Here is an 18882-nt window from a genome sequence, read left to right as displayed (position 1 = left end):
CATTAAGTAAACAAATAAACAAACATTACATAATATAAGGCTTACCTCTAGGAAATGACACGTGAGTACTGAAAGAAAGAAGAGAAATTATTCAAGGAAAGAAGAGTATTTCAGGAAGAAAACAACACCAAATATAAAGACCTGGAAATGTAAATAAGATGATACATTAGACCTTTAAGTAATTCTGCATGGTTGTACTAGGAATGGGGATTATGAGTCAGACGGGAGCCATACTGTAGAATATTACATGTCAACATAAGAATCTCACATTTATCTTCAAGGGAACGAAGAGCATCTGAAGAATTTTAATCAGTGCTAAATGATTACACTTGTATTTTAAAAGAATGGTTTTTAATCAGGGACGCTCATCAGCATCATCTCTGGATTTTTTTCACACTATACACTCTCAATTCTGCCATATACCAGGAGGAGGGAATCACTCTTAGAAAGACAATCTGAGAAGCACTGTGAAGAACAGAGGAAGCCTAAAAGTAGAAAGGCCAAGATCCTACTGCAGAAATCTAGCTAAAAAGTGATAAGGACAGAAAGAACAGTGGTAATAGTTAAGACATCTAAGAACTCTTGAAAAATAGAACTGACAAGACTTGGCCAACAACAATTTGTGGGGGAAGATGAAGGAACCATGAATGATGGGGAACCACTCATAAGGCTGAACAAATCTGAAGGAGTCTGACTGAGGATGCATTAAATTTGAGGTAAGGTGTTCCCTGATAGCTCAGCTGGTAAAGAATCCGCCTGCAATGCAGGAGATCCCAGTTTGATTCCTGGGCTGGGAAGATCCCCTGGAGAAGGGATAGGCTACCCACTCCAATATTCTTGGGCTTTCCGGTAGCTCAAGATGGTAAAGAATCCTCCTGCAATGGGGGGACCTGGGTTCAATCCCTGGAGTGGAAAGATCCCCTGAAGGAGGGAACAGCAACTCACTCCAGTATTCTTGCCTGGAGAACTCCCATGGAAACAGGGGCCTAGCAGGCTATAGTCCCTGAGGTCACAAAGAGTCAGACACGACTGAGCAACTAAGCACAGCACAGGAAGTTTCTAAGAGTTAATGTGGGAAATACTCAAAACAGGGCCAGTGAACATTCCCACTTGGAACTCAGGAAAGAAAACTGAGCTGACAATAATTGGTATTACTACCAGCTGGGTATTTTTGAAGTCACGAAATTGGATGAAATCGCCCAAAGAACATCCTCCCTGAGAAATGAGCTGAGGACTGAAGTGAGTGGGACACTTACGGAGGACACAGCAATCAGCAGAAGTCTCCATGGAAAGGGGACAGGCAGTAAGCTAGCCTTGTGCCAAACCACAGGAAGAGAAAAGAGCTGTGTGTGACCTGAGGTGGGCAAGCTAGGTACATAGAGCAGCTGAAAGAAGACCAACATGCTTCGCGTGTACTGAGGGAAGACGAACGTGCCAGCAGACCCAGTCACTGCAGAGACAGCTGCTGCTGCTGCTAAGTCACTTCAGTCGTGTCCGACTCTGTGTGACCCCAGGCAGGGGCAAACACGACAAGCCTGTGCAGTACAATAAAAAGTTTGGGTTCTATTGCATTTCAAGTGCAATGGAAAACAACTGAAGGATTTTAACCAAGGGGGTGAGAAGTAACACTTTTCAAAGGTGACTCTAGCTGCTACATGCTACAAAACTTCCCTCAGTTCCCAAACTGAAACTGAAAACAAAGGAAATCTTAAACTCAAATAGACCTTTTATCGTCATAACAGCCCTCTCATACAAACATTACTATATATAAGTAGCCCCAAGTTTCACTAAAAACTGCTTTAAAAACAAGTGCTAAGGGATGTAGACCTTAATGAAGTTGGCTATTAACTGATGAATAATTCTACTGTGATGTCCTTTAGTTTAAAAAAAGTGAAAATAATATGGTGGTTGATGATAGAAGATACCTCTTTTCCTTTGAACCTGACTTTGCAGAGTATCATGTGAGAAGAGACAACTCTGTGTTAAAAATAGTAAACTTTTCAGGAGAGTAATGGCTATAATTGAACAACAACAAAAAAAAAAACAGTATAATCACAAATGTTGACAAGGATATGGAGAAACTAGAAGCCTCATACGCTGCTGGTTGGAATGTAAAATGGCACATCCACTTTAGAAAAGGCTGGTAGAGCTCCTCAAAATGTGAAACACCGTTGTCACATGACCCAACAATTCTATTCCTAGGTAGAATTTTCCTGCACAAGGAAAATGAAACATGTTTTCATTTAAATACTTCTACACACATGTTCACAGCAGCAATATTCACAAGGGCCAAAAAGTGGCAACAACCAAATGCCCATCAACTAGGGAACAACCCAAAGTCTGCTAAACCGCTTTAGTCATGTCCGAAACTTTGCAACCCTACGGACTGTATGTAGCCCGCCACGCTCCTCTGTCCATGGGATTTTCCAGGCAAGAATACTGGAGTGGGTTGCCATGTCCCTCTCCAGGGGAACCTCCTGCCCCAGGGATCAAACCTGCGTCTCTTATGTCTCCTGCACTGGCAGGAAGGTTCTGTGCCACTAGAGCTACCTGGGAAGCAAGCTATATCTAAACAATGGCATATTATTCCATTATAAGCATTTACTGGAGAAGGCAATGGCACCCCATTCCAGTACTCTTGCCTGGAAAATCCATGGACAGAGGAGCCTGGTAGGCTGCAGTCCATGGGGTCACTAAGAGTAGGACACGACTGAGTGACTTCACTTTCACTTTTCTCTTTCATGCATTGGAAAAGGAAATGGCAACCCACTCCAGTATCCCTGCCTGGAGAATCCTAGGGACAGCGGAGCCTGGTGGGCTGCATCTATGGGGTCACACAGAGTCGGACACGACTGAAACGACTTAGCATAAGCATTTCTAAGTCCCGATACATGCTATAACAGGGATGGCTCTCAAAAACATTATGCTTAGGCAAAGAAGCCAAACACAAAAGAACACTTATTTTATGATTCCATTTATACTAAATGTCCAGGAAAACAAATCTACAGACATTAAATGAATTAATGGTTGCCTAGGACTCGGGCTGAGAATGGGGAATGAGGTTTCTTTTGGGGGTAATGAAAATGTTCAAACATTAGACTGTGGTGACATTGGTGATATAAATATACTAAAAATTATTGAACTGTATACTTAATATGTGGGAGAATTTTATGGTATGCAAATTAAATCTTAATAAAACTGTTAATTTTTTTTAGAAAGTGTTGGAGGAGTCAAATGGCTTGCAATCACTATCTCTAATGATTGGAGCTCATCATCTTACAGCTTCTTTGGGCCTTAATTTTTTTTAAGACTATCTCATTACATGCATAATTTCTGTATACTGCATCACCTTGGCTCTTCAGGGGCCATTAGACGTAGGTTCTGTAGGAGATTAGAAAGCAGAAGAGAGAAGCCTGCGTGTTACCTGTCCATTCCCTCCCTGTATCACAACCATGGTTCCAGCCATGCTGCATCTTTTCACAACTACAGTTCCATCTGGGCTCTAGTAACTGGTGTCCCTTCATAGGCCTAGAAGTGGCTTCACACTGCTGTTACTCACTCAGTGTCTCAATATCCCTTTTTGGTTCCCTTAATTCTACTCCTCACCATACTATATTGAGCCCTTCACCACTGAAGTGGTCTCAAATAAATCATCTAAGAGAAATGATGTTTCATGCAGGACCCTGACTGATAACTGGTATAAAGGAGGTACAACTGGCCCTTTGTACCAGTTATTGTTAAATCAAATATGATTTCTTGAATTAAGTAAATGTTTTAATTTTATATACATTGTTAATGATTTTTACAAACAAATCCAACTGCAGGTTGTATAAATGATACATTTGTTAAATAGAAGGTATTTCTGTTTTTCACTAAGAAAGTGAAATAAGTATTATGGTATTTCCTGCCTAGTGGAGCAGTAGAACATATTCAAAGACCAATATACCAGTTCCAAATATTATCCACAACAAAGAGAGACAGACTTTGGCATTTGTAACAGATGCCCAAGAGAGACGATGCCAAAGTCAAGGCTACTCAGAGCTTCCGCTTTTTGTTCAGTCGGGAAATAAATTGAATGTGACAGTAATGTGGCATGTGGTTGGCTATCTGTGTGATGACAAGAGTCACCAAGACCTGATTGGACACAATTCCAATATTCCATCCCATCTTCCTTTTTTATTTCTGTCATCACCTGCATTACTGACTTTTCCTTTGAACAAAGAAAACATTTCAGGTCCAATTTTTTCCAATCCCAATATTTTTCTAGAATGTTTTTTTTAAAAGAAATAACATCTGTCAAAGCAAATTATTTTGTGATTTGAACTGCTGCAGTGTATTAACAATCTGTAATGTCCAGAAATTAACATTCATTTAAGAGGCAGACAAAAATGACATGTGGGTCCTCTCATTTCAGGCTAGGAAGGGATTATTGAAAGTGAACACACAGAGCTGGTTACTTCTTATACTACACAATAGAATCCATGTCTCCATGATTCAAACATATAAGTACTATGAAATATTTTTAATTTCTTTATTGTATCTTATTGTTTGTGGCCTAGTCTTTCCCTTACCAAGTTAAATTTCTTCCGTGTTTGAGAAACTAGTAGAGCTGAATTCTTAATCATCATAATTTTGTTCACTAATATTAACATGGTCTAGGATTTCTGGCATTAAGTAAGGAAAATCTTCCTGAAGATATACACTTAATTCTAGAGTATATATATACTTTCTACAGATACACACAATAATTCACACTTGTGAACAATTTTGTAGACAAACATTTGTACATCTTTGGTTTAGTACAAGAACCCCATAAACAACATTTTTGAGGGAAAGAGATTTTCAGGAGAATCAAAATCCAAACTTTTAACTTTCATTTTGATACAATACTTTTTCTTCTTTTGCTATAAATTTTTAAACTTTTATTGGAGTATAGCTGATTTACAATGTTGTGTTAGTTTCAGGCATGCCCTATAAATTTTACTAAAAAGTAATCAGAAATTTTCCAGATGCTCAACATTTTTTAAGGAAATTTCCCGAAATTTGTAAGCCCGTTAACCAAAAACTTATAATAAAACCACTAGTATTTTATACTACTGCAATTGTACAATATTATTTATACTATTTTAAGATTGATTTCAGATACCAAAGAAGAATATTTATATATTGCCTTAAAATATCCTACATGTTATGGTTATGTTACAAATTTTCAAGCCTTTATCTTTCAGAAACATACATATGGCTGAAAGAGACACATACAAGGCATGAAATTCACTCTGAAATAAAACAAAGTAAATACAAAGTAGGGAGACAAAGTTGGTATGGACATATATGAAAGGAGAGTGATCATGTGCTAAAACTGTAGAAGCTGGCTAATGGATACATATGGATTCATTATAGCTTTAAAATGTGTTTGGTTTAAAATTTTCCATAATAAAAATGCCGCTGCTGTTTGTAGTAGAGAAAAATCAACTTCTACTAATTCAAGTTACAGATCTCTGGTCCAAAACAAAGGTGAATACAGAAGAAGAAATTATAATGAACGCTGGAGAAAACGTATACATTTTGAAACAATAATTTAAAAAGATACCATAAAATGTTATTCCAGTGTCATAATTTACAAGCTAAAGTAACTTAAAATTTCTTAATAAACGTGTTCATTAAACCTGAATAACAGACAAACTCATTCCGAAGTATACTTTATGAGGATGCTGAATGTCCATAATAAGGTGCACAACTGTTTGCTGCTGTTGTTTAGTCGCTAAGTCATGTCAGACTCTTGCGAACCCACGGACTGTAGCCCACTAGGCTCCTCTGTCCATGGGATTTCCTAGGCAAGAATACTGGAGTGGGTCGCCATTTCCTTCTCCAGGGGATCTTCCCAACACAGGGATTGAACCCAGGTATTGAGCTCATGTCTCCTGTTTGGCAGGCAGATTCTTTACTACTGAGCCACCAGGGAAACCCAAGGTGCACAATGAAAGTGAAAAACTTTCAGTCGTGTCCAACTCTTTGTTACCCGATGGGCTATGCAGTCCATGAAATTATCCAGGCCAGAATACTGGAGTGGGTTGCCTTTCCCTTCTCCAGGGGATCTTCCCAACCCAGGTCTCCCGTATACAGGCGGATTCTTTACCAGCTGAGGCACAAAGGAAGCCTAAGAACACTGGAATGGGTAGCCTATCCCTTCTCCAGCGGATCTTCCCAATCCAGGAATCAACCAGGGTCTCCTGCATTGTAGGCAGATTCTTTACCAGCTGAGCTATCAGGGAAGCCCTGAGTGGACAAAAGGTGTACACACAATAGGTCTATGCTAATTGGCTGGTATACTAGATTAGCTTTAAAAAAAAAAATACATATAATTTTTTTTTTTTGGCTATGCTGGGTCTTTGTTGCTGCACGAGCTTTTCTCTAGTTGTGGCAAGTGGAGGCTATTCTTTAGATGTAACGAGCCGTTTTCTCATTGCGGTGGCTTCTCTTGTTGCAGAGCACGGGCTCTAAAGGTGCATGGGTTTCAGTAGTCGCAGTTCCCAGGCCCTACAGCACAGGCTCACTAGTAGTGGCACACAGGTTTAGTTGCTCAGCAGAGTGTGGGATCTTCCCAGACTAGGGATTGAACCCATCTCCTGCATTGGCGGGAAGATTCTTTACCGTTGAGCCATCAGGAAAGCCCTAGATTAGCTTTTAATAGCAAGTCTGGAGCCATCATCTTCTATGCTGTAAGTTAGGGTCATTGGGCCCAAACTTGCTCTTGTTAAAAAGTAATACAAAGATACTAACAGCAAAAGACCATCTCTTGTTTTTTTGTATCGCCACTGTTCTATTTAAACCCTATCCTTTCAAATGGTTCATACTCTTACTTTGGCATTGTCCAATAAACCTTATTTATGTAGCTTTAGCCAAACCAAATTGATTTCAATAACTTAATGTCTGTTTAAAAGGAGATAGTACCAGCTGTTCTAACAGATCAACATTCAGTTTGCTCAATATAAGAAATGTTTAAAAATGTTAAGCCATCTAATTTAGGCAGATCCAAGCAAAAGTATTTTAGCATATCCACATTTTTGTGTTTATCATGCTTCACTAGGTCAGATAAATCTGGTCCCAAGTTATTTAAATAGGATCAGTGATCACACAGTAATGAGAATGACGGCATTTAAGTCATACGAAAATTTCATTATTTTATATTTAGTTATATCCTATAGGCCTACAAACATAGGGTAAGTTACATGGTCAGGATCCCTAAAGAAACTTACATTTACGGAGGCCAAATTTAAACTCTGAGATATTAGATAATAACTCAAAGCAGAATGTATTCCAGCATTAACTATACTCTTTATTAGATCAATATCTATTTAAGACTTATTAGGTGACAGATATTTTCAGGAAGGGAGAGGGAAGGGGGGAGGACTAAACAGCTCAACTTGGATTGTCAAGAAACATCCAAGGGTTACTGGATAGGAGTCAATGATAAACAACAGTATAGAAATATTTACTATCAAGGACTGACAAGTGCTACAAAGAAACTTCAAGCAGGGTGCTAAGCGACACAGTGATGAAGTGGAGTACAGATGGGGACAGGGGAGCCACCGAGGGGCCCACAAAGCAGCATTTTGAACCCAAAGAAGTGCGGGAGAAAGCCCTATAGACAGATCATCAGAGCGAAGAGTGGTCCTAGTACAGGAAACAGCCCAAAGACCCCAAGATAAGAGCGTTCTTGTTGCTGTTCAAGGAACAATGGGAAAATGGTGTGCTTTTTTCAGAGATAAAAGAGACAGAGGTCAAGGGAGAATCTGTGGTCATGATTCTAGAAAAAAAAAATGAAAGAAAAATGAATGGATATGCTAAAACTAGGTCCATGCTCTCCTATTTACCTCTTCAGGTTATACAGTACTTCTACACATTTTTGAACACATGCTTACTACTGAACAAAAAGAAAAAAAAAAACCTAATTGCAGAAAGGCCTAGGAGGGGAAAAGCCTAGCTAGACTGGCCCAAGGGAAATGCAGAAACTGTGTAACATCCTGGTAATAAGTCATCTAGCATGTTCCTAAAATTTAGAACAGCAGCAGCAGCAACAAAGGATAAACATTTCACAAAGAAGGAAGACATTTTGTATGTAAGTTTAGCAAAAGAGTAGGCAATATGTTTTTAAACAAAGCTTGTAGTCTCACTTGCATCACTGGGGGTGGGGGTGGGGGGAACCTCTTATTGAAGTACTGTTTCTCTTACTGAAGTACTGTTTCTCAATGTAAAATACTTCTTTTCAAAAGACTACCAAATATCACTGTTTCAATTAGACTGCGATTTAAATCTACATTGCCTTCCTCATTCACCTTCCATTCTTCATTACCCTGTGTTTTCTCGTATCACTTACCAAAATACCAGAAAATTTACAGTTATGTTTATTATTTATCATCTGTCTCACTTCACATACCCAGTTTAAAAGTCATCAGGGCAGGGATCTAGGTTTTCCTCACTAATATATTCCAAGCTCCAAAAGCCATGACAGGCACTCAGTAAACATCTCTAAAATTCCCATATCTTATGCTCAGTTCAGTTCAATTTAGTCGCTCAGTCGTGTCTGACTCTTTGCAACCCCACGGACTGCAGCACACCAGGCTTCCCTGTCCATCACCAACTCCCGGTGCTTGCTCAAATTCATGTCCATCAAGTTGGTGATGCCATCCAACCATCTCATCCTCTGTCATCCCCTTCTTCTCCTGCCTTCAATTTTTCCCAGCATCAGAGTCTTTTCCAATGAGTCAGTTCTTCCCATCGGGTGGCTAAAGTACCAGAGTTTCAGCTTCAGCATCAGTCCTTCCAATGAATATTCAGGACTGATCTCCTTTAGGATGGACTGGTTTGATCTCCTTGCAGTCCAAAGGACTCTCAAGAGTCTTCTCTAACACCACAGTTCAAAAGCATCCATCCTTTGGCACTCAGCTTTCTTTATAGTCCAACTCTCACATCCATCCACGACTACTGGAAAAACCACAGCTTTGACTGGACAGACCTTTGTCGGCAAAGTAACGTCTCTGCTTTTTAATAGGTTGTTTAGGTTGGTCATAGCTTTTCTTCCAAGGAGCAAGTGTCTTTTAATTTCATGGCTGCAGTCACCATCTGCAGTGATTTTGGAGCCCCAAAAAATAAAATCTCTGTTTCCACTGCTTCCCCATCTATTTGCCATGGAATGTTGAATTTTAAGCCAACTTTTTCACTCTCCTCTTTCACTTTCATCAAGAGGCTCTTTTCTTCTTCTTCGCTTTCTGCCATAAGGGTGGTGTCATCTGCATATCTGAGGTTATTGATATTTCTCCCAGCAATCCTGATTCCAGCTTGTGCTTCATCTAGTACAGTGTATCTCAAGATGTACTCTGCATATAAGTTAAATAAGCAGGGTGACCACATACAGCCTTGATGTGCTCCTTTCCCAATCTTGAACCAGTCAGTTGTTTCATGTCTGAACTAAACACAATCACAGAAAACTAAACAAACTGATCACACGAATCCCAGCCTTGTCTAACTCAATGAAACTATGAGCCATGCTGTGTAGGGCCACCCAAGATGGACGGACCATAGTGGAGAGTTCGTACACAATGTGGTCCACTGGAGAAAGGAATGGCAAACCACTTCAGCATTCGTGCCTTGAGAACCCCATGAACGGTATGAAAAGACAAACTGGGTGGGGCCACTGAGATTTTGTGGTAAGGGAACACCTTCATGAAGGGATGATTTTTAAGCAGAGATAAGAATGGCAAGAAGAGGGTGATAAGGTGATAAACATCACTAGCATCACCTAAGAACTAGTTAGAAATGCAAATTATTTGGCTTCACCTCAGATTTATTGATTCAAAAACTCTGGGGTTAGATCCAGCAACTTGTATTTCAACAAGCCCGCTGGGTGATTCTGAAGGACTCTTAAATTTGACAACCACTGATCTAGGGTTAGACTGAGTCAGAAAAGGGAATTACCAGAATTGTTCTGGCCTTAGGACATTTACATGTGCTCTTTCCTCACATCTTAGTGAAATGATACTTCAAGCATTCTGTACTTGACTGTCAAATTAATCTTATTAAAACTCTTTTTTGGGGCTGATATTATCATCATCATCATGCCTGTTAAAAATCCGAATTTCAAAGCTCCCTACTGAGCCGTAGAGACTAAACTCCATTGTCTGTCATCAAAAGCCCTCGAAAATCTAGTACCAGTACACTGTGGAAGAGTATTATTACTCTGGTGACCTCTCCAAGGAGGTCTTCTCTGTACTGCGCCCAGGACTGCTCTGACCAGTAACCTGCGACAGAAGTCATGCTATGCCAGTTCAAGGACCTCCCCTTAACTAATCCAGCAGCTTCTACTCCCTCCCACTTTGGAACACTTGCTCTCAGAACTGCCTTCTTTCCGCTAATACCTTATGCCATTTACTCAATGTTAACAAAAATTCAGATCAGTCTGTATGCAATACACCTGAAAAATGCTTCCTTAATCCTCTTGAACTCAACATAACTTTTCCCTCGAAGTCCCCCAAGCATTTTTATACCTCTTTAAAAAAAAAACAAGTATTCTGCTTAGGACTATAGTCATTTCTTTCATTCACTGAATGTTCTACGTGCACTGACAATGTGCCAGATATTGTTCTGAGTGCTGACAATAATGCTCATATGCTATACACTATTCTATATGCCAGACACCATTCTAAACGCTTTTCTGTGTTCTCATTTAATCTTCAAAAAAACTTTCTGTTTTCACACAGGGAACTTCAGGAACAGAACAATTAAGAGACTTCTTTAAGATCATACTGCAAGTGGTGGAGTCAAAATACAACCCCCTTAAGTCAAATTCTGACTTAAGAGCTTATCCTATCAACCATTTCTCTAAACTGCCTTCAACAGATGTGAATAAGACAGCTCACTGTTCTCATGGAACATGCATTCTACTAGTGGTGGTTAGCGGAATGGGGAAGGGCAGCAATAAGTGATACATACGTGCTTAGTCGCTCAGTCGTGTCCGACTACTACATGGACAGTAGCCCACCAGGCTCCTCTGTACATTGGGATTTTCCAGGCAAGAATACTAGAGTGGACTGCCATGCCCTCCTCCAGGGGATCCTCCCAATCCAAGAATCAAACCAAGGTCTCCTGCATTGCAGGCGGATTCTTTACCAGCTGTGCTACCAGGGAAGCCAAGTGATATATATAAATCTACAAAATTACTTCAGAGAGTGATAATACAATGAAGAAAATAAAACTGTGATATAATACAGTGATGAGAAGTTACTCTACAGAGGGCAGTCAGAGAAGATCTTTTTGAGGTGGTAACATCTGGGTGAAGACCTACATGTCCAGAAGTAGAAGCAAAAACCTGTAAAGAAACTCCAGATAAAAAGAGCAACCAGTGCGAAATTCCTAAGACACAAATAATCTTAGCATGTTTCAGGAACAGAAATAAGGCCCATGTGGCTGAAGGATGGTAGATGGAGCGGAATGATTAGGTTGGAGAATTAGCCAAGGCTCAGATCACTTACAACCTCAGAGGCCACGATAAGGACTCTGTATTTTCCTGAGTAACACAAGGAGGTTGTAAGCAGGGTAATGACATTACCTGACTTCTATGTTGAAATGTTAATTCTGCCTGTTAATAAACTCTATTATAGAAAGGCTAAAGTGGAAACAAGGAGGCAGCGCAACTGTCCATGTGGGAACACATACATATGGAGATCAAACCAGCAGGATTTACTGAGGGAGTGGATATGAAAGAAATGAATCATAGATGGCGCCAAACTCTTAGGCATGAGCTACAAAGTAAATGGCAGCATTATTTACAGAGGTGGGGAAGATTAAAGGAGAATGTGGTTGCGGGGTTAGGGCGATAATCAGGTTTTAGATATATTATGTTTGAAATAGTTATTCAGTACCCAAATGGAGATGACAGGGAGATAGATAGATATGAATCTAGAGATAGAGATTTGAAAATAATTTTGTATATATGACAACTTCACCAAGGGTGAGTAGAAAGAGAAGGATGGAACGCCAAGCTTCTTAGGCACTTCAGCATTTCAAAGCCAAGTAGACAGGCAAGAGTTGACTCATTGGAAAAGACTCTGATGCTGGGAGGGATTGGGGGCAGGAGGAGAAGGGGACGACAGAGGATGAGATGGCTGGATGGCATCACTGACTCGATGGACGTGAGTCTGAGTGAACTCCGGGAGTTGGTGAGGGACAGGGAGGCCTGGTGTGCTGCAATTCATGGGGTTGCAAAGAGTCGGACACGACTGAGTGACTGATCTGATCTGAGGCAGCAAGTATATGATCCTGTAACCTTTCTCAATTACAAGTTTGTGTTTTTTTTTAATGAAGTATAGTTGATGTATAATGTAAGTTACAGGTACACAATACACTGATTCACTGTTTTTAAAGGTTACACTGCATTTATTGGATCACGTTCTTTAAGAGGCAGGACAGTGTCTCCTTCATTTCTGCAGTACCCTGTAGAACTTAGCTTAGTAACAGAAACTCAGAGATGCTCAGTACATTTTAATGAGTGAATGAATTTGACATTGGACTTCTCAAGCTTTCACTGCAGAAATATACTTGATAAAGGCAACAGTGCCTTGCATATACTGGGCACACAAATATTTGTTTAATGAAAAAGAAAAATCCTGTGTTTTGCTATATACACATTAGTGCTCACACTGTTCCAGAGAGTATAACAAGGAAAGGAGGAAAGCAAGCAGCAGCCTGTACCTCCACGCTTCCTACCAATGACAATCACAAATGCCCTAACCCTTCATTCTGGTCCCGACTACAGAGTAGACAGGGAAGGTGCGGAATGGCACGAGAGACAGCAGCAAGGAACAAAGGGCTTCCAACTCCCATGCTAAAACAGAGTTCTGGTTTTCATGCCATAAATAAGTATTAATATTAAACAACAATTATATACCTAGCTCAGATGGTAAAGCGCCCGTCTGCAATGCAGGAGACCTGGGTTCAATCTCCGGGTTGGGAAGATCCCCTGGAGAAGGAAATGGCAGCCCACTCCAGTACTCTTGCCTGGAAAATCCCATGAACGGAGAAGCCTGGTAGGCTACAGTCCATGGGGTGGAAAAGAGTTAGACACGACTGAGAGATTCCACTTTAACTTTCATATGCCAGGCACTAGAGTACCATCTTCTCTAGCAGCTCAGTGGTAAAGAATCCACCTGCAGTGCAGGAGAGGCAGGATACACAGGTTCCCTAGGTTGGGAAGATCCTCTGGAGAAGGAAATGGCAACCCACTCCAGTACTTCTGCCTGGGAAATCCCATGGACAGAGGCCCCTGGTGGGCTACAGCCCATGGGGTCACAAAGAGTCAGACACAACTTAGTGACTAAACAACAAAAAAGTTACGTATCAGGTAGAGAGCAGTAGGCAAAACACAGTGTCCCTCAAAGAACTTCCATTCTAAAAAGGAAGGCATCTATTACATAAACAGTATACATGCGTGCTCAGTGGCTTCCGCTGTCTCCAACTCTTTGTGACCCTATGAACCGCAGCCCAACAGGCTCCTCTGTCCATGGGATTCTCCAGGCAAGAATACTGGAGTGGGTTGCCATTTCCTCCTCCAGGGGATCTTCCCAACCCAGGGATCAAACTAGCATCCTTTCTGTCTCCTGCACTGCAGGTGGATTCTTTAGCACTGAGCCACCTGGGAAACCCCACCTAAACAGCATATAGGTATGTAATTACATTTCTAAGAATTTTGCTGAAACACAGTATGTATATACCATTGCACAGAACAACAGGGAGCAGAGGTTGAAAGGCAGAAGGTTTCTAACATGAAATACCTTAAGAAGTCAGGTTGGCTGTGGCGGATTCATTTCGATATTTGGCAAAACTAATACAATACTGTAAAGTTTAAAAATACAATTTAAAAAATGCAAAAAAACAAAAAAACATTCATAAAACTTAAAAAAAAAAAGAAGTCAGGTTGGGAGATAGAAAAAGCATGAGAGATAGGTGGAAAGGACAGGGTGTAGGAGAGCTTTAGGTAGAAAGCAATTTAGGATGACCCAAGCAATTTTAAATGGACCAGTAAATGCAGGACCATATACAACCCATTTCAGATTTTTAAAACCTTGACCTTAAGGTGTAGGAGTAGCAGTGGAAAGGTACTAAGCAAAGGAACAACATGATCAAACTGCTAGATTTGTGTTTTTAAAAACCACTCTGGGACTTCCCTGGTGGTCCAGTGGTTAAGACTCCACGCTTACAATGCAAGGGGTCAGGTTTGATAACTGGTGAGGGAACTGATCCCAAATACTGCCAGAAAGATCCCAAGTGCCACAACTAAGACCCGGCACAGCCAAAAATTAAATTAAGTTAAAATCACTCTGAATTCTATGAACAGAACAAACTGAAGTGAGGGAGGCAGAGGAATGGACTGGGAATTTGGGGTTGGTTGATGCAAACTATTACATTTAGAATGGATAAATAACAAGGTACTATATCCAATCTCCTGGGATAAACCATAAGGGAAAAGAATATTTAAAAAAGAATGGAATGTATATATGTGTAAAACTGAGTCACTTTGCTATTCAGCAGAGATTGGCACAACACTGTAAATCAACCACGTGCTTGTGCTTAGGTGCTCGGCTGCATCTGACTTTTTTCAGCCCCATGGAGCCCGCCAGGCTCCTCTGTCCATGAGGATTCTCCAGGCAAGAGTACTGGAGTGGGTTGCCATGCCCTCCTCCAGGGGATCTTCCCAACCCAGGGATTGAACCCAGGTCTTCCACATTGCAGGCGGATTCTCTACCATCTGAGCCACCAGGGAACCCCAAATCAACTATACTTTCACTTAAAAAAAATAAAGAAATGAACTGAAGGAAGGAAAGGAAAGATTTAAGATTATTTAGTTATCCGAGAGAAAAATAATAGTGGCTTGGATCAGGCTGGAGCAGCAGAAACACCAAGTAGGCAATTCCAAGACATTATTTAAGAGACGAAACAAAAGTCAGCAAGGTTTGGTGACAGAGCACGCACAACTCCCGGGTTCTGGCCTGAGCAACTAGATGGACAGAGGCGTGACTGAGAAAGGCTTCACTAGAGAAGCAGAGGTGGGGTGGATGGGGAAAGTATGAGCTCATCACTGATGATTCCTGCTACGTAGCCAATGAAAGCTCGAAGAGGTAGATGGATACGCAACTAGGTGCTCAGGAGAGGTTTGGGCTTTAGATGTATATATGGGCATCTCTAGAGATGGTATTTTAAGTCATGGGCATGGATGTGATATCCTAGGACAAAGCGCAGAATGGACAAGAAATCCTATCAATCCCAAACCCTAAGGAAACAATATGTGGAGATTAGAAGAGTTAAGAACTAGTGAAGAACAGGAAAAAGCAGCAGCCCAGAGAGGAAAGAGGAAAGTCAGAAAGTACAGTGTTATGGAAATGAAAGGAAGTATGTTTCAATTAGGAAAAAAGATGGACAACAATGATAAAGAACACTGAAATAACGATATTAATGATGGTCAGGATTCCAGGCCAGTTATAAACGATCATTAACCCATTACATAGGCAGATTACAGTATCAGACTATCCAAGTAGTCCAGTTCAGTAATGAAACATGCCCAGGTTTAAATCCCTGCTCCACTACTTACTTGCTATGTGGCTGTAAGTTTATTAATCTCACTATGTCTCAGTTTCCAATTCTTAAAAAAGAAGGTATAAACAATGCCTACCTCAAAAGATTACTTTGAGGATTAAATAGTGTTTGCATTGATCACTTAAAACAGTAGCTAGCACAAATAAGTTGTCAGTAACTGACATTACTTACAATATTACAAATTACTTACAACATTGTTTCTATGGGAAATTACGAACAACAGAAGTTTGTTCCAAATAACCTTTCACTACTTTGCGATTGTCTCAACTCCTTACAAATTGTGATCTTTCAGGTCTTATCCCAAAAGCCTTGAGGAAAATGCTAGATTTAAAACTTACTCAAAATGTCCTTGGGCTTACCCCGGTAGCTCAGTGGTAAAGAATCTGCCTGCAATGCGGAGAACCTGGGTTCTATCCCTGGGTCCAGAAGATCCCCTGGAGGAGGGCATGGCAACCCACTCCAGTACTCTTGCCTGGAGAATCCCATGGACCTCATCTGGCAGGCTATCATCCATAGGGTGGCAAAGAGTTGGACAGGATTGAAGGAAGTGAGCGTGCACACAAAATGTCCTTAATACAGTAGCTGATCACTTCTGGAGAAACTAACCATTGTTTTGTTTTTTGGAAGGACAACCTATCACACTCATTACATTCATACTAAAATCAGGATGAATTTATAATTTATTTAGGAAATTCTAAAAACTGGTGGCAAAAAAGACTGTTTCAAGTCAAAAAGGCAAAACAAATATAATTTTATTTTAAAACAAAATATTTCTGTTTAGTCATCTTCTGGTGTATATTCAAATACCAACACAACATCTATCATAACTATGATGAAACGGCCTGTCTCTTCCTATTCTGTACAAAGACACAAATGTCAGGGAGAGAAAAGATGCAGGTCTGTAGCTTCCTGATGATCATCTTATATCCAAAAACATGTAAAGGTATTTAGAGTACCTAAAATAGCCCCACAAAGAACATTTCTAACCACATGGTGACAGATGAAGATATATGCTCATTTGGTCCCTAAAACTAAGAGGACAAATAAATGGAAATGTATATACAATCAGGTCTTATCCCTGAAATTTCCATGTACCCAGCAAGAAATATTTTAGAAACATTCAGAAATCTCTATACACTCTATTTAAAGTGAAATGCTAGAGTTTTCCCATTAGTTCTTTATTTTTCAATTGTTAAACCAATGGAAATACCTAGTATCTTGTGGAGCCATTATATCAAGAAAGTGTTATTTTGGAACTCATGAAAAAATGTTTACCATGCTATTTCCTATCAGCTGATGAAAATGTTTCATTTTAGGACCAAGTAAAGACATAAAGTAGAATGTTAGATCCCATATCAGTAACAACTGAACGTCACTACCATCTGTTAGCTTCTGAATAGGTTATTGGAAACAAGGTGACAGACAGGCTAACTCCTTGCGGATAAGTATCCACATCACATCACACAACCAGTATTCATTTGCACCTTCAAGAAAAACTGCCACAAGGGGGAACAAAAACATTCAACTGATACATGAATTATGAAACAGCTTTTCAAAATGTTATAAAAAATATGAATAGTCTTCTGAAAACACACAATACTTACAGACTTACAGGGCATATTTCAGATTCAGTATTTTTTATATAACTGAAGAGAGCACTCACACAGAATAAAATGAGGTACAATTAAGAAGTGTGTGTAGCCCTGTACAGATGGCCTGATCCTAACACAAGATGTTAACAAAGCAAGTTCATGGGGGAGGGGGAAAGCCTGCATTTTCTATGCTATAATTGAGCTAACTCCACCCCCAAAATATATTTTAAGAGGGGAGGGGCTGAGCATTTAAGAATCAATCGTTTTCAATAAACAAAATAAATCCCTTTTAGATTATGTGTTCCAAATAAATCTACTTACTGTTTTCAAATGTGTTTGGGAAGTCATTCTTTGTTACTTTGATAAATAACATTTGGAAAATATGACAAGTAGATTTTAGTTTCTTGCCTCAGAAGTATTCTGCTAAAAGAAACAACAGAAATAACTAGATAGCATTTGTTTCATGTACCTAATAAAACATTTGTCATTTAAAACATAAACTATGCTGCATAAACACCTATCATTGTTCACTGAAGAGAAAGTAACTTTAATTTGTAAATTATGGTATATATGCAAAAGCTACTTGTAAAATGATAAGTCAAATTACCACCAAAAATAAATAAATAAAAGGGAAAAGTGCCAAACATTTTTCATGAACTCCTTAAACTGTATATAGTTCAAAGTTATGACTATTTCTGAGAGGTCTCAGCATTTAATTATTTAGCTCCACATTGGCACATCACATTATTATATTCTTAACCCCATCTCTTTTAAACAAAGGACATTAAATTTTCTATGAAAGCATATTTTCCTTTTCTTGAACGAATTTTTTCTCATTCTCTCAACAATCATCCCAAGGTACTATCTAAGACAAAGACCAGTTACTCTTCGCACATACTTTCCAAATCATGAACGTGCAACTTCTACAAAAGAAGAAAACCTAGAATACTGTAATATATATAAAGTAAAAAAAAAAAAAAAAGTTCACTTCTGTTGTGACAATAATAAAAAAAATTTGATGAGATCATAAAGCCACGAAGCTTCCTGTTGGTAGCTGAGGATGAAGTCATTAGCAACCCAGGATTCCCTGGTCCTTGTAATCAGAAGCTGCACCTACCAGATTTCTGCATTGTTCGGCAGAGGTAGCTTTAAAACACCCCGCTCCCAAATCTTCCAAACCAAACCACGCCTTCCAGTTATCATTCAAATGGACCGTTTCACAGTGTAGCACTACGACACATTTCCCGCGAGCTTAAACATCTAGTAAGAGTCAACATTTTAGATTCCCTTGGTCATGCTGGAGCAAAGATGAACTCTTGAACCCCACGCTACATAATGAGCCGGGGCTTCAGAAACGAGATGGAGAAGCATGCTTCGGTTCTTCAACCTTTACGGCCTTCACTGACCGCCCCCCTCCCTCCGGTTTCTTCCCAACTCTTAGTCACCCCAAAACACAGAAGGCAAAGAAAGATTCCTTACTTCCTGCTGTTGTTAAGAGGAGGACACCCAAGAGTAAGTTTGAACGCATGGAAGAAAAACAGCTTCATCTTGGCCACCACTGCGAACATATGTCACCCAGCCCAGGCGCAGCGTTCGCATCCCCGGGGCCCCCTGGCAGGCCCCCACGTCCCCGGGATTCTCCAGC

The 18882-nt window shown here is 40.0% G+C and overlaps 1 protein-coding gene across 5 annotated transcripts in view; it reads right to left on the bottom strand.

Moving 5' to 3' along the window:
• The window catches only part of QSER1 (glutamine and serine rich 1), an 80124-nt gene that overhangs the window by 60487 nt on the left and 755 nt on the right, over window positions 1–18882 (bottom strand). The window contains exons 1-2 of one of the 5 annotated variants that reach the window (XM_070804006.1): window positions 18717–18882; window positions 1–17660 (exon numbers count right to left, since the gene is read on the bottom strand). The exon at window positions 1–17660 is cut by the window's left edge and continues 13778 nt beyond it. The exons of 3 other annotated variants lie outside the window; for them this stretch is intronic. The gene's annotated coding sequence lies outside the window, so the exon portion shown is untranslated. One more of the 5 variants, XM_070804009.1, reaches the window with a different exon arrangement.

This window comes from Bos indicus, chromosome 15, assembly GCF_029378745.1.
Source record: "Bos indicus isolate NIAB-ARS_2022 breed Sahiwal x Tharparkar chromosome 15, NIAB-ARS_B.indTharparkar_mat_pri_1.0, whole genome shotgun sequence".
Classification (NCBI taxonomy): domain Eukaryota; kingdom Metazoa; phylum Chordata; class Mammalia; order Artiodactyla; family Bovidae; genus Bos; species Bos indicus.
This window is presented reverse-complemented; position numbering and strand designations above follow the sequence as displayed.